We start from the raw sequence: 13425 nt of genomic DNA, 5'->3' as shown, positions 1-13425 counted from the left end.
ACTGTCATAACTACCCAAATTATCGTGTATATTGCATTAAAAGATAGTGCAAGTTATGCTTGGGAAGTTTCAGAGCACAAAAGATCGTGAATAGATTCGGTCAAATTATCTTGTCTCCGTATCACAGATCCCGGCAGGAGCGGAGTGGAGAGAAGATGTAAAGAAAGATTGGTCCTGGAAGTGGCTCGCTTCTGGAAGTTGTCCCGGAATGGGGGCCGGTGACGAGTGGTGTGGCGCAGGGGTCGGTGTTGGGACCCTTGTTCGTCGTTATTGATAAAAATAATTGGGACGCGAATGCACAACAGTCCATCAGCAGGTTTGCAGATGACACGAAATTAGGTGTTGTTGATAGTGAAGGAAGTTGTGGAAGATGACGGGGGGTCTGGATCAGTTAGGGAATGGGTCAAGGAGTGACAGATTGATTTAAATAGTTAAGTGTAAGTTGAGACATTTTGAAAGGTCAAACCAGCGAACGACTTATACAATGAATGGCAGGACACCAGAGAGTGTAATGGTACAGAAGGACTTGGGATTACAAGTTCAAAGTCATTTGAAAGCGGCGTCACATGTCGACAGTGTGGTGAAAAAAAGCGTTTCGCACGCTGGCTTTCGTCAGTCAGGGTATTGAGCATAGGGGTGAGGACATTATGTTGCAGTCATACAAGTTGTTGGTGAGGCCGCACCTGGAGCACTGTGCACAGTTTTGGTCACACTGTAAAAGAAACGACGTGATTAAACTGGAAAGCTTAAAGAGAATATTCACGAGGATGTTGTCAGGACAAGAGTGCCTGAGTTATAGAGAGAGGTTGGCCAGACTAGCTCTTTATTCCTCGGAACGTGACAGAACGAGGAGCGATCCTACAGAAATGTTCAAAATTATGAGAGTCAGAGATTAAGTGGATGATAAGAGTCTTTACCTCAGGGTAGCGGAGTCCAATATTTTGGGGCATAGGTTAAGGGTGAGAGAGGAAATATGTAAAAAGAAGACCTGAGGAGTAACGTATTCACGCAGAGGGTGGTGAGTACATGAAACGATCTGCTGGAGGAAGTGGTTGAGGCAGTTAGAACAGTATCATTGAAGAAGCACTTCTATAGGTATATGGAGGCGCGGGACTTGCAGAGATGTGGGCCGAACGCAGGAAAATGGGACAAGCTGAGTGGGCACCGTGGTCAGCATGGACTGGTTGGGCCGTACGGTCTGTATCCATGCCGTATTGCTCTATGAACGGCGGTTAATTAAATTTGCAGTTGGATGACACAGATATGTCACCACAGTCCTCAGCTGCTCCCTGAACTTTGTCTGTGTCACAGCATAAATGCAGGAGTTTATGCAGCAACTCAGAAGGTGGAGCATGATCCCTATTTCGGTTACAAAACTGAGGAAATAAACTAAATTATATCCCAGACTCCACAGCCGGCTGCAAATAATAACCACAACAGGACGAATTGTCCCGAGATGACGAACAACAATATGATGGATTTCCTTCTACTCTCCATCTCTCGGTCTCTGGGAGTCTCCCCGCTATTCTGACACCAAAGTCTCCTGTTGGCACCGCTGGCCAGTAAAATGTGTCTGACTGTTAAAGTATTGAAGAACAGAATAAAAATAAAGGGCACACACGGGGTGAGAAGGTAATGAAGAAACTCAACTATTGTCCAGGTTATTGATGTTATAACACGGACATTGGAGTAAAAAAAACAAGGTAAATTTGACATCCTGTACCAAAATGTCTATATAAAATACCAGAATGCGTCCTTTACACTGCTCAGTCCAGCCACTGAGCCCAGAACCGCAGCTGCGGTTTTTTTCGGAAGAATACCGAGATTTTCACATTTGGCAATGAATGGCTACAAATCTGTCAAAGTTGAACTTGACGGTGACGCAGACAGAACAGTCGGTGACGGCGTGAAGCAGGACGGCTTGGAAATTACACATGGGAATAAACCCCAAAGAATGAATGTCATAAGTAATCGGAATCTCCATCAATATCAGATCAAAAGTAACGACCAGCAGATCGGTTGCTGCCATTCCTACCAGGTAGCGGGTGACACACCTGGAGAGACCGCTCTTTCCCCGAGGCAAGACCACAATCGTCACCAGGATAACTGTGTGGAAAACGAACAGGACAAATTGATAGGACAGAATGAGAAGTGTGTCTGCACTTCTCTCCTGTCCAGGAATAAAGATCTTGAAGAAACAGAGCTCCCGAATGATAACATTAAATGACAGTGCCGACATTTCGTTCCTGCTCCACGGATGAGCAACATCGTGAAGAGGATGTCAGGCTCGTCGATGTCCAACAACAGATTATGTTGTCAACATTCAATGTGAATGCAAAAAGTATTTGTTTTTCAGTCCCTGGCTGTGCAAATGTAGGTTCTGCTGTGCAGGTAAAAAGGCTTGAACTGAAAGGATCAGAATTAGATTTGGGGGACATTTTGAGTTAACCACGCCCCGAAAATGACTCCGAACTCTGCAACTCCGAACTCCACTCCAGACCTAACCATGAACCATAGAACTGAATTCCGGATGGGAGATGTGAGGGAACGCCGGTGAGAAAGATAAACCATCCATGGTTAACAAGAGAGGTGAAGGAGAAGTTTCAATCAGGCACCAGAGCAGACACAGTGGTACAAGCTGGTGAGAAATCTGAACATTGGGAGTTTATTTTAATGAAACAGCAACAAATTCCGATAAAGCTGATCAGGAGTGAGAATCGACAACGAGGGATAACTGACACGGATATGCAAATAAAGATCTCGAGGTTCTATGGAGACAGGAGAATGAGGGGGTGGGGGAATTGAGCTGATATGTGACTCCTGTCAGTGAGACTCAGAAATTAATAACTGAAAATAAAACAGTTCTTGCCCCTCAATAGTTAACTTTCAATATCGTTGTCTTGGCAGAGGGAGTTGCGTGCACGGTCTGCAGCATGAATAATGACATGAAAGTAGTTGGGAAATGCTGCAATGAAGATATTTAGATGGCAACTGGATGGTTCAGTGAGTGGAGAAAACTGGAGAAAAGTTGTTTGAGGGTGATGTCATGTTCTTTTGTGAGGTTAGATATAATCTAGACAAAAATACGTCAAATATGGAGAGCAGAGAGAGGAAGAGGTGCCCATGTGCATGAAACCATAGACAATTAGAAAGCAGGTGGATTAAGTAATTAGGAAACCAACTGGTAGACTGTCGTTTATTGCAGGAAGATTGGAGATCAGAAACAGATAAATTCATTTATTACAATTGTACAGATTTGTGAGGCCGTGTCTGGCGTAATATGCAGTTTGCCTCCACTGAATCGGTGACGGATATGGTAATATTGGTGGCGGCTGGGAAAGCATGGACCAACCTAACTCCCGGGATGAACGTCCGTGTTGAAAGCAACAGGTGATGAAGTAAAAATTGGACTGTTTAGAATATACCATGAGGGGTGGCCATTACGAACAGTGTAAGGTTCCAATGGACCGTGACTGAGGAGATGTTGAGATGCGTCCATTTGTCGGAGTGGAACTGTTGAGGAAAAATAATTGCAGGGATGATCGTTTCAAACTGAGGTTAGTTTGAAGATCTTGACGCACCATCGTCACTCTCTGAAATTCTCCAGAGGTTGTGACGGGAGTATTTGCAGAGTAGAAGGACATATTTCTGAAAGAACAAGGCAAATAGAGGATCTTTGGAACTGGCAAAGAGCAGAGGATGGGGTCTGTGTCAAGGACTCCAGGATCATATTGAGTGGCCGAGCTGTTGGCACCTCCCGCTAACGTGTCAACAGCAAAGCGCGTCTCCGAATTCTCTGATCCAGCAAGTATTGAAACCCACGGGAACGAGCTCCCCGTAAAATGTTTCATTTGGAACGTGACTTAAAATGTCGTGAGATCTCTGTTAACACACTTCATTTAAACAAAAATGTGAATAAAACTGTCACCGACAACCTGTGCAGATGGAACCAACTTCACTCTGTCCAACCGATGACCATTAGTTAGAAGATGTCACGGACTCTCCGTTCCAAATTCCCTTCATTCATCAGCGCCCGCACTCTGAATGCGCTGCATTCCGAGCCGCTGTGAGAAAACCACGCTGTGATTTTTCCACTTCTTTAACCACTCAAGCAGCTCCGGTCCGATTAACTGGAATCAATTGACGTCAATTGAATAAGTCAAAATTACAAATGTAAAAGTCAGCACATGTCAGGAATGGGATTCGAACCCACTCCCCCAATTGGAGACCAGAACACCCCCGTTTAAACGGAAGGACTTCCATTCCTTGAGTCTGGCGCCTTAGACCACTAGGCCACCCTGACAGCCCTGCATAACCCTCTTCACATCCGAAACAAACCCTTTTGCTTGCGAACAGACTAAAAGCATGTGTTGACAAAAGGTAAGGCAGGAAAGTTTGAAACTGCAAACTGTCCTGCCTAACTTGTATGCGGTGATATTTTATATTCAGCCGTCAACTCATCGAAGCATTTCACGTGAGATACTACGAGAATGGGAAATGTGAAATCATTACCAGGTTAGGCCACGTATAGGGTTGTTATTCAGTGGTCAGTAGTGGCCGGCAGGGTCTGATTGCTCATTATATGGTGTCGGGTGGAGGAATGAAATCCGCTGCCACGTTAAAACCCGGGCAGTGAGACCGGGTGGTCAGTGACGTTGTTCGCCTTTAGCCCTCGGCCATATCCCGCTGACTTCTGCCGCCTGCTGCCAGTGATCTGCAACAACTACAGGTTCAGAAACAGACCGGAAAGTGTCTTGAGGGGAAGGACAGAGTCACAACGTGCAAAGCAGTGGGAGCAGGATCAGAGGGCAGCTCATAATCTGGGGTGGACTCGGTCAGAGCTGTTGGCAAGCATGACTGGATGCAGTACAGGGACAAGTGAAGGATCAGAAATCGTCGCCATGTGCACGGCAGAGACAAAGTCAAGGGCCCAATTCAGTCCTCAGATGGCGAAGTGTCCAGTGTGTTTTTCACCGTTTCAATTCCTTCTGTTTGACAATGAGACGGTTGACCTGAAAATCTTGATCAAGTTCGAAAAGTAATGAAGTCAACCCAGAAAAAAAAGAGATGACTTGTTTTGTCGGAATATAAATAGTACATCTCCCCTCTTCAAAGGAAGCCGCAGCCGTATGATCGGCCAACCTGCCCTCGCGTATCTGGTCACTTGAACACGAAGGATGCACCGTTCTTTCAATAGATTGACTCTAACGTGGACTTATCGCTTGGGGGAAAAATGTCTGCCTTAATGTGTGAGACATGGGGAGTCCTGGCTGTACGTTGGAATTACTGTAAGAAGCTTCAGAGAGTTCTCGACACAGCCCAGCGCATCACGGACACTAGCCTCCCAACTTTGGACTCTGTCGTTACCTCTCGTTGTCTCGGTGTAGCAACCAGCATAATCAAAGACCCCACCCACCCAGGACATTCTCCTCTTCCATCGGATAGAAGATACAGGTGCCTGAGGGCACGTACCACCAGACTTAAGGACAGCTTCTACCCCACTGTGATAAGACAATTGAACGGTTCCTTTATACAATGAGATGGAGTATAACCTTAGCACCTATCTTGTTGTGACCTTGCACCTTATTGCGCTGCCCATTCTCTGTAGCTGGGACACTTTACTCTGTACTGTTACTGCTTTTTACCTGTACTACATCAATGCACTTTGTACTAACTCAATGGAACTGCACTGTGTAATGAATTGACAAACTTTTCACTGTACCTCAGTACAAGTGACAACAATAAACCGATACTTATCAGCGGCAGTTGCCCGTCTGGTACATGTGTCTGAAATTGTTAGCGCTGCGAGCAGGGTTCGAACCTGCGTGGGGAATCCCCATTGGATTTCAAGTCCAACGCCTTAACCACTCGGCCATCGCAGCTCTGCCTGCGTTTACTGTTACACTGTATTGGAGCTACGGTTGTTGAGCCTGAAGTGTAGGTTTAAGGTGTTTTGTTTACAGCTAGAGAGAGAGAGCAGTGAAGAGGGTCCGCTACTAACAGAAGTCTGTGCCGTTTGGAGATATATTTTCTGCACCGTTAGTTTAGAAGGTGAGGGTGGAGGGAAGTCATTGGCTTCTGTGCCAAGAATGAACGAGTTTTTCACTGCATGGATTAAAGTGGAGTTCCTGGCGCCGTGAGACACGGACTTTCATTCACAGTGAACCAGACGCGTGTGTCCCTTCAACTTCTGAATGCAGTGTGATGGGCAGCTAAAGTTACGGCCTCCTCGGTGTTTCAACCGTCCCGGCGATGTTCAACACTGCAGTCATGCCCATTCGTTGTTCCACTGGATTCCACCATGTGAGTGATTGTCAACGATTCGTTCTCGGTCATTTCTGAAATACCTTAATGTCTGCAGAATGGGTAACGACGTGGTGTCACGATGAACGACACCCCAGCTGAAATGTTCAGAACATTCTTCACCCGGTCAGAGGAGAATCGACGACTGCGCGGATTTGAAGCTGTTTCCCAGAAGGGCTGATACCCAGATGGTTAATTTACTCGGCGTTCATGGAGTTTTCAAGTTTTTGCTGATTTGAAAACCCCTCTCCATGGAGATCGCCTGCACTCTTTGAAATCGATAATTCTTTGCAAACAGTTAGACACAATTTAACCAAAGTGAAATAAAACAAAACAGTTTTCTTTGAGAAACAGCCTACTAGTGTCTGATATCATGGAACTCAGTTCACACACGAGAGTTCTCCAAAAGTGGGTCTCTGTTCTGTTAACTGAACTGATTGAAAATATTCACCAACAATGAAAGCTGGGCTGGAATTGTCACTTCTATCTGAATATCACGGGACTGTGTTAGTTCATTCAGTTATGAATTCTTCATGTCGAACTACGACGGACCCCAATTCTTTGGAGTTTAGTGGAATGAGCGTCGACCTTATTCAGGCAAAAAAAAAAGATTTTTAATGGAGCCTGACAGGGCAGATGTTGAGATGTTTTAACCAGTGAGAGAGTCACAAACAAGGGGACGGAACTTTAAGATAAAGAGCAGGTCATTTGAAACTGAGGTACCGAAAATTTTCTTCACGCACAGGGTGATGAAGCCCACAAATACTCTGCCCCTGCGAGTGGTGGAAGCTGGATAACTGGAATTGTATGAAGTAGGGTGAATGGATATTTGTTGGATCAACAGTAGAGGGTTTGATTAAATAGCCCAGAAGAAGAGTTGGGACCAGGACCAACTGGCTCAGCTCAGTCTCACATTCCGCTCAGTTACCTCCATCGTCCTTTCGCTGAACGTGCAAGTCTTCCGTCACCTCACCGTCGAACTCTTCCACTCCTGCACTGTCTGGATTTATCTGGTTTTCAGTCTCTCTCCACCTCGCAGCTCCCACAAGCATTCTCATTCCCCAATTGTCCAACACATCATCCTCCGCTCTTGGCTGTGACTGCATTTTCCGTTGCCATCAGTAGATTGCTGTATATTTGAGAAACAACGAATGTGAAGATGCGACGGGAGAGTGAGGGATGGCTGGACCATAATCTCGCTGCAGTCGAGAGGACCAGAAGAAGATCTAGAAGGGCGATAGGACGAAAAACAACAGTAAATTGGGGAAGATATGTGATCTGTGTGAGGACAGGGTTGTTCAATGGCAGAAGAGAGGATTGGGCGAGGCAAAACTGGCGACCAGTGGGAGAAAACAAGGAGGGAGAATCAAGATTTAAAATACGTAATTGTCAAGAGTGGGATTCGAACCCACGCCTCCAGTGGAGACTGCGACCTGAACCCAGCGTCTTCGACCGCTCGGCCATCCTGACGACGACAGGCAGCGATACGACTAATTTCATTACTGCAGCGAATGAAAAGATTAAGGTGCATTCGTGATTCCGGGGATGGGTTCGGAGAAAATATTCTTCGTTTTCAGCCCGGTGCAACATTTGAGAAGCACGTGATTAATGTCATGATCGACGTACGGGCAGAGAATAGAAGGAAATGGGCCACGTGAAAGCAGAATGGATTGATTTAATTTGGCGTTGTGGTCTGAGAAGAAGTGATGTGGTAAAGGTCCTCTACATGGTGCTGCCCTGTTCTGCATTGTACAGAACGAGTCCCCACATCTGATATCATCATCAGATAGATTATCACTGTTTGACATTAACTCACCGAACTGATCCTCCGCACTGGTTCACAGCGGGACTGAGCAAGAAACATGTGACCAACACTCTGTCCTCACAGCTTGGACTGAACGCCGCCGTCTCCATGTCCATCCGTCCGTCGTCGTATGCCATCAAATGTAGCCTTGCTTCCGGAATCGGGGTAACCGGGCCTGACAACACCGAACGTGTCCATCAGGCTCCGACCCCGAGACAGTTTCCGAAGGAAGGAAAACGTGTGTTTAAGGTCCTACCCCGATGGTTATGCAGGTTCACTGAGGTGTCTCCTCGGGTGCGATCTGCCGTGCTGAATGTGCAGCACATTCCGCCTTCCCAGCAACAGCTGCCCCCGACAGTTTGAGGAGCTCCACCCCGATGTTTATGAGAAGGTATGCAGAACCATATCACAGACAAGACACATGAAAAAAAGTTACGTGAAACGAAAAGGCGGAGTGACCGAGGTAAACACGGCACAGGACACTGCTCGAAGCCGATGAGCTGTAAACGCGTGTGTTTGAATCAGATGAGACAGGTGTGGTGGAGGGAGTGAGCGACAGAATAGAAGCAAAACCACATCGGTAAAACGATCGTGACAGGACTCGAACCTGCAATCTTCTGATGACCTCACCTCAAACACCGAAGTCAGACGCCTTATCCATTAGGCCACACGGTCGCAACCTTTTGCACATGCCAAGAGAAAGAGCTAAGAAACCTGCCTGGGGCCGATGTCCTGCGAGAAAGTGAGAAGGAGGGACGCATTTCTCAAGCACGGAGAGATTAACCGCTGTCAAGAGTTTCCACATTTGGAATGATTCCGCCATGTAGCTGAATGTACTTACACACTGACCAGCGTTTTCATCCAGGTTGGGTAGTTAGAAAGTTTACTTTTCCTGCCCCGCCCCTTCCCGCTGACAGATACAATGCGGTCAGACTGGCTCAGTGAGATGTATGGAGTGAACTGTTTCAGGGTCGTAATTAATTGTGAGTGGTGCGGAGCACTTGAGGCAGACATCACGTTCCCTTCTCCGTGGTCATCTGTAGCAACACGCGGTTCCTCTCATCAATATCACCAGTGCTGTGTATCATCCGACGGAACTGACCAAAGAACGAGTGAACAGAAGTATATTTCAAGCTGTGCAGCACCAAGAACATCAGTAATTAAGAATCTCTTGTTGCAGAAATAATTGAAGTAAAAACAATCTAAATTTGAAGCCGAATACGTATAATTCTGCAATTTCGTTCCAAATCCTAAGAACATTGAGAAATGTAAATTGCATCATGATGAAGGATCTGCACATTTCCGTCTCTCGCTTCTGACACAGAAGGGATGCAACGGACGAAATTATATCCAGATCTGGTTGAGAAGCAGAAGTCAGACTGCAGAGGGTCTGACTGCGTCAGTCTCAGGGAAATGCGTTCCTGATGGTCAGGGGATTCAAACCGTCAGCCACCTCCCTCTCTGGAAGCGATTTCATGGCGGTTGCATCCGGTTACCTTCTGTTCTCACCTCGTGAAATAGACAACAACAATTGGTTTCCATGCCCGTACCACCTGAGGAAGTTGTAAAGCACCGACCATTGATTAGTTTGTCCATTTTATTTGGCCTAGAACTTCGAACATAGAAAGACTACAACAGAATTCAGGCCCTTCAGCCTACAAATCTGTGCCGAACATGTCCCTAGAAATTACTAGACTTACCCATAGACCTCTATTTTCCTCAGCTCCGTGTACCTATCCAACAGTCTCTTAAAAGACGCTATGGTATCCGCCTCCACCACCGTTACCGGCAGGCCATTCCACGCACTCACCTATGAGGATTTCTCCTGAAGCTGTGACGAGAGGTGACGGTAGGGGGTTTGAGGTGGTGTGAATGGAGGCGAGGAAGAGTTAGGTAAAATGGGCGGAATTGTCACTGCGGAGAAACCGTTCCTGGATACGGTGATATGATGTTTGGAAGTGGATGGAGCAGTGAATCTGAAGAAACGAGCAGCATCTGAAGCAATTCCCTCGCCAGCAGACGAACAAGAGAAGTTAATGTAAGTCGCATCCCATTATTACAGCTGTGGGACGGCGCGGGGGCTCCATGACTTAACTGGTTAAAGCGCCTGTCTTGTAAACAGGAGATTCTGGGTTCAACTCCCAGCGGAGCCTTTCACTTATGGGGTGAATTGCCGTGTGATGAAGGCGGGGTCCTTGCAAGCACCGCCGTTCACCCACCTCGAAATATTAAACTTAAAGCAACAGAACAAATAAAAAGCCTCCAAAACACAATAGGTCTTTTGGGGTCTGCGGAGCAAGAAGCAGGGCGATCGGTTCAACCACATGACGTTTCCGATTACTTTGTTTTCCGTTTCCTTGCGTTTTTGCGGCGTGTTGTTGGTTTAGGGTGATAATCGTTTGCAAACGCGGCCGTGTCCTGCTTTGTGACCTTGCCCTGGTCCTGTTGACAAATGATCCCACCCCGCATTGCACAGGTTTTTCTCGACTCGAACTCCGACCAGTTTGCTGTGTATTTCAAGACACGGTAGAAGCAGGGCTACAGATATGAGTTGGAATGCAGATTGATATTGAATACTTTTACACCGGTTTGTTTCGTATGAACATGGGCCACGATCACTCCCTGTCCACAATTTCCCACAGCAACTCAGGACTGTTCTGCAGATCTTCGTTGAGACAATTGATCCGAGCACCAATGTTGGATCATCGTCAGGTTCATTTGTGATTTTTTGGATGTTGCTGCCATAGAACAATCCAGCACAATACAGGCCCTTCGGACCACCATGTTGTGCCGACTTTCAAACCACTTCTAAGACTATCTAATCCCTTCTTCCCACATAGAGGGATATCTTAGGTTCCTCCATATGCTTATCTAACAATCTCTTTAACTAGACCAACGTATCAGCCTCCACCACCACCCCAGGCAGCGCATACCATGCACCAACCAACCTCTGGTTGAAAAGCCTCCCTCTGACGCCTCTCTTGAACTTCCCATACCACATCCCCCCATTACCTTAAAGCCATGCCCTCTTGTATTGAGCATTGGTTCCCAGGGTAAGAGGCGATGGCTGTCCACTCTATCTATTCCTCTTAGTATTTTGAATACCTCTATCATGTCTCCACTCATCCTCCTTCTCTCCAATGAGTAAAACCCTAGCTCCTTTAGTATCTCCTCATAATCCATACACTGTAATCCAGGCAGCATCCTGGTACATCTCCTCTGCACCCTTACCAACGCCACCTCATCTTTCTATAATGAGGCCACCAGAAATGGACAGGTCTCTAAGTGTCGTCTAACCAGAGTTTTGTAAAGCTGCATCATTACGTCGCGGCTCTTAAACTCGATCTCACGGTTTATGAAAGCTAACATTCCACAATCTTTCTTAACTAGCCTATCCAACTGTGTGGCAACTTTCAGTGATTTGTGGATACGAACCTCCAGATCCATCTGCTCCTCCACACTTTCAGAATCCTGCCATTACCCTTGTATTCCGCCTTGGAGTTTGTCCTTACAAGGTGTACCACCTCACAATTCTCCGGATTGATCTCCATCTGCCACTTGTCAGGTCAGCTCTGCATCCTATCAATATCCCTCTGTAATCTTCGACAGCCCTTCACACTATCCACAACACCCCCGATCTTCGTGTCATCTGCAAACTTGTTAAACCACCCTTCCACCCTCTCATCTAAGTAATCAATAAATAACTCAAAAAGTAGAGGTCCCAGAACCGATCCCTGTTGGATACCACTAGTCACAGCCCTCCAATACGAATGCACTCCCTCTACCACAACCCTCTGCTTTCTACAGGCAAGCCAATTCTGAATACTCACGGCCAAGCCTCCCTAGATCCCTTGGCCTCTGACCTTCTGAAGAAGCCTACCATGCGGAACCTTGTCAAAACGCCTGACTAAAATCCATGTAGACCACATCTATGATGATGATGATGATGATTTCTTCATTAGTCACATGTACGTTGAAACACACAGTGAAATAAATCGTTTGCATTGAGTCTTCTGGGGGCAGCCCGCAAGTGTCTCCACGCTTCTGGCGCCAACATAGCATGCCCACAACATCTACACGCGTCAATATTCCTGATCACCTCCTCAAAGAACCCTATCAGGCTTGTGAGGCAAGATCGTCCCTTCACAAATCCATGCTGGCTGTCCCCAATCAGTCCATGATTCTCTAAATGATCTTAGATCCTATTTGTTAGAATCCTTTCGAGCAGCTTACCCACCACAGATGTAAGGCACACCGGTCTGTAATTCTCTGGACTATCCCTACTACCTTTTTTGAATAATCGGACAACATTTGCCACTCTCCAATCCTCCGGTACCATCTCCGTTGACAACGAGGACTCAAAGATCCTAGTCAACGGTTCAGCAATCTCCTACCTCGCCTCACTAAGAAGCCTGGGGAATATTACGTCAGGCCCCGGGGACTTATCTGTCCTAATATTTTCTAACGGCTCCAAAACATCCTCTCTTTTGAAATCTACATACTCTAGAACCTCACACACTTCCACAGCTTCCAGGCACAGCTTCCCACCTTTGTCTTTAATCGGACCTACCTTTTCTCTAGCCATTCTTCTGCTCTTAACGCACGATTAAAAAGCCTTGGGATTCTCCTTAACCCTACTCGCCAAAGCTTTTTCATGTCCCCTTCTCGATCTCCTCAGCCCCTTAAGTTCACTCCTTGCTACCCGATATTGCTCTAGAGCCCTGTCTTATCATTGCTGTTTACACCTTATGTATGCTGCCTTCTTCTTCCTAACTGGTTTTACCACCTCTCTGGACGCTCATGTTTCCTTCACCTGCCATCCCTTCTCTGCCTCACCGGGACAAATTTATCCCTAACATCCTGCAAGAGATCCCTGAACATCGACCACATCTCCATGGTACATTTCCCTTCAAAAATGCCATCCCAGTTTACATTCTCAAGTTCTCGGCTTATAGCCTCATAATTCGCCTTTCCCCAATTAAATATCTTCCCGTCCTCTTTGCTCCTATCCCTGTCTATGACAATTCTGAAGGTTATGGAGCAGTGGTCGCTGTCCCTCAAATGCTCACCCACCGATATATCTGTCACCTGACCAGGTTCATTACCTAAAACTAGATTTAATATGTCATTTATTCTTGTCGGCTTGTCAACATACTGTAACAGGAATCCGTGCTGGACACACTTACCAAACATCACCCGTTCTAAACCTTTGGAACTTAGCAGGGGCCAATCAATATTTGGGAAGTTGAAGTCTCCCACTATAATAACCCTGTTATTTTTGTTTCCTTCCAAAATCTGCCTCCCAATCTGCTCTTCAG

The 13425-nt window shown here is 46.4% G+C and overlaps 5 non-coding genes across 5 annotated transcripts; 1 reads left to right on the top strand and 4 right to left on the bottom strand.

Moving 5' to 3' along the window:
• Positions 1-4188: 4188 nt before the first annotated feature.
• On the bottom strand, positions 4189-4303 carry trnal-caa (transfer RNA leucine (anticodon CAA)). Its single transcript has 2 exons — positions 4266-4303; positions 4189-4234 (listed from the first exon to the last, which is right to left on the bottom strand). It is a non-coding gene; the product is annotated as a tRNA-Leu (tRNA).
• A 1497-nt stretch (positions 4304-5800) lies between these two features.
• trnas-uga (transfer RNA serine (anticodon UGA)) lies at positions 5801-5882 on the bottom strand. The gene has a single exon. It is a non-coding gene; the product is annotated as a tRNA-Ser (tRNA).
• A 1808-nt stretch (positions 5883-7690) lies between these two features.
• trnal-cag (transfer RNA leucine (anticodon CAG)) lies at positions 7691-7773 on the bottom strand. Its single transcript has one exon. It is a non-coding gene; the product is annotated as a tRNA-Leu (tRNA).
• A 920-nt stretch (positions 7774-8693) lies between these two features.
• trnar-ucg (transfer RNA arginine (anticodon UCG)) lies at positions 8694-8782 on the bottom strand. The gene is given in 2 exon segments: positions 8694-8729; positions 8746-8782. It is a non-coding gene; the product is annotated as a tRNA-Arg (tRNA).
• A 1404-nt stretch (positions 8783-10186) lies between these two features.
• trnat-ugu (transfer RNA threonine (anticodon UGU)) lies at positions 10187-10260 on the top strand. The gene has a single exon. It is a non-coding gene; the product is annotated as a tRNA-Thr (tRNA).
• The last annotated feature ends 3165 nt before the right edge of the window (positions 10261-13425 follow it).

This window comes from Pristis pectinata, chromosome 18 (genome assembly GCF_009764475.1).
Source record: "Pristis pectinata isolate sPriPec2 chromosome 18, sPriPec2.1.pri, whole genome shotgun sequence".
In the NCBI taxonomy this organism is placed as follows: domain Eukaryota; kingdom Metazoa; phylum Chordata; class Chondrichthyes; order Rhinopristiformes; family Pristidae; genus Pristis; species Pristis pectinata.
The sequence above is the reverse complement of the archived record's forward strand: the minus strand, read 5'-3'. Positions and strand labels throughout refer to the sequence as shown.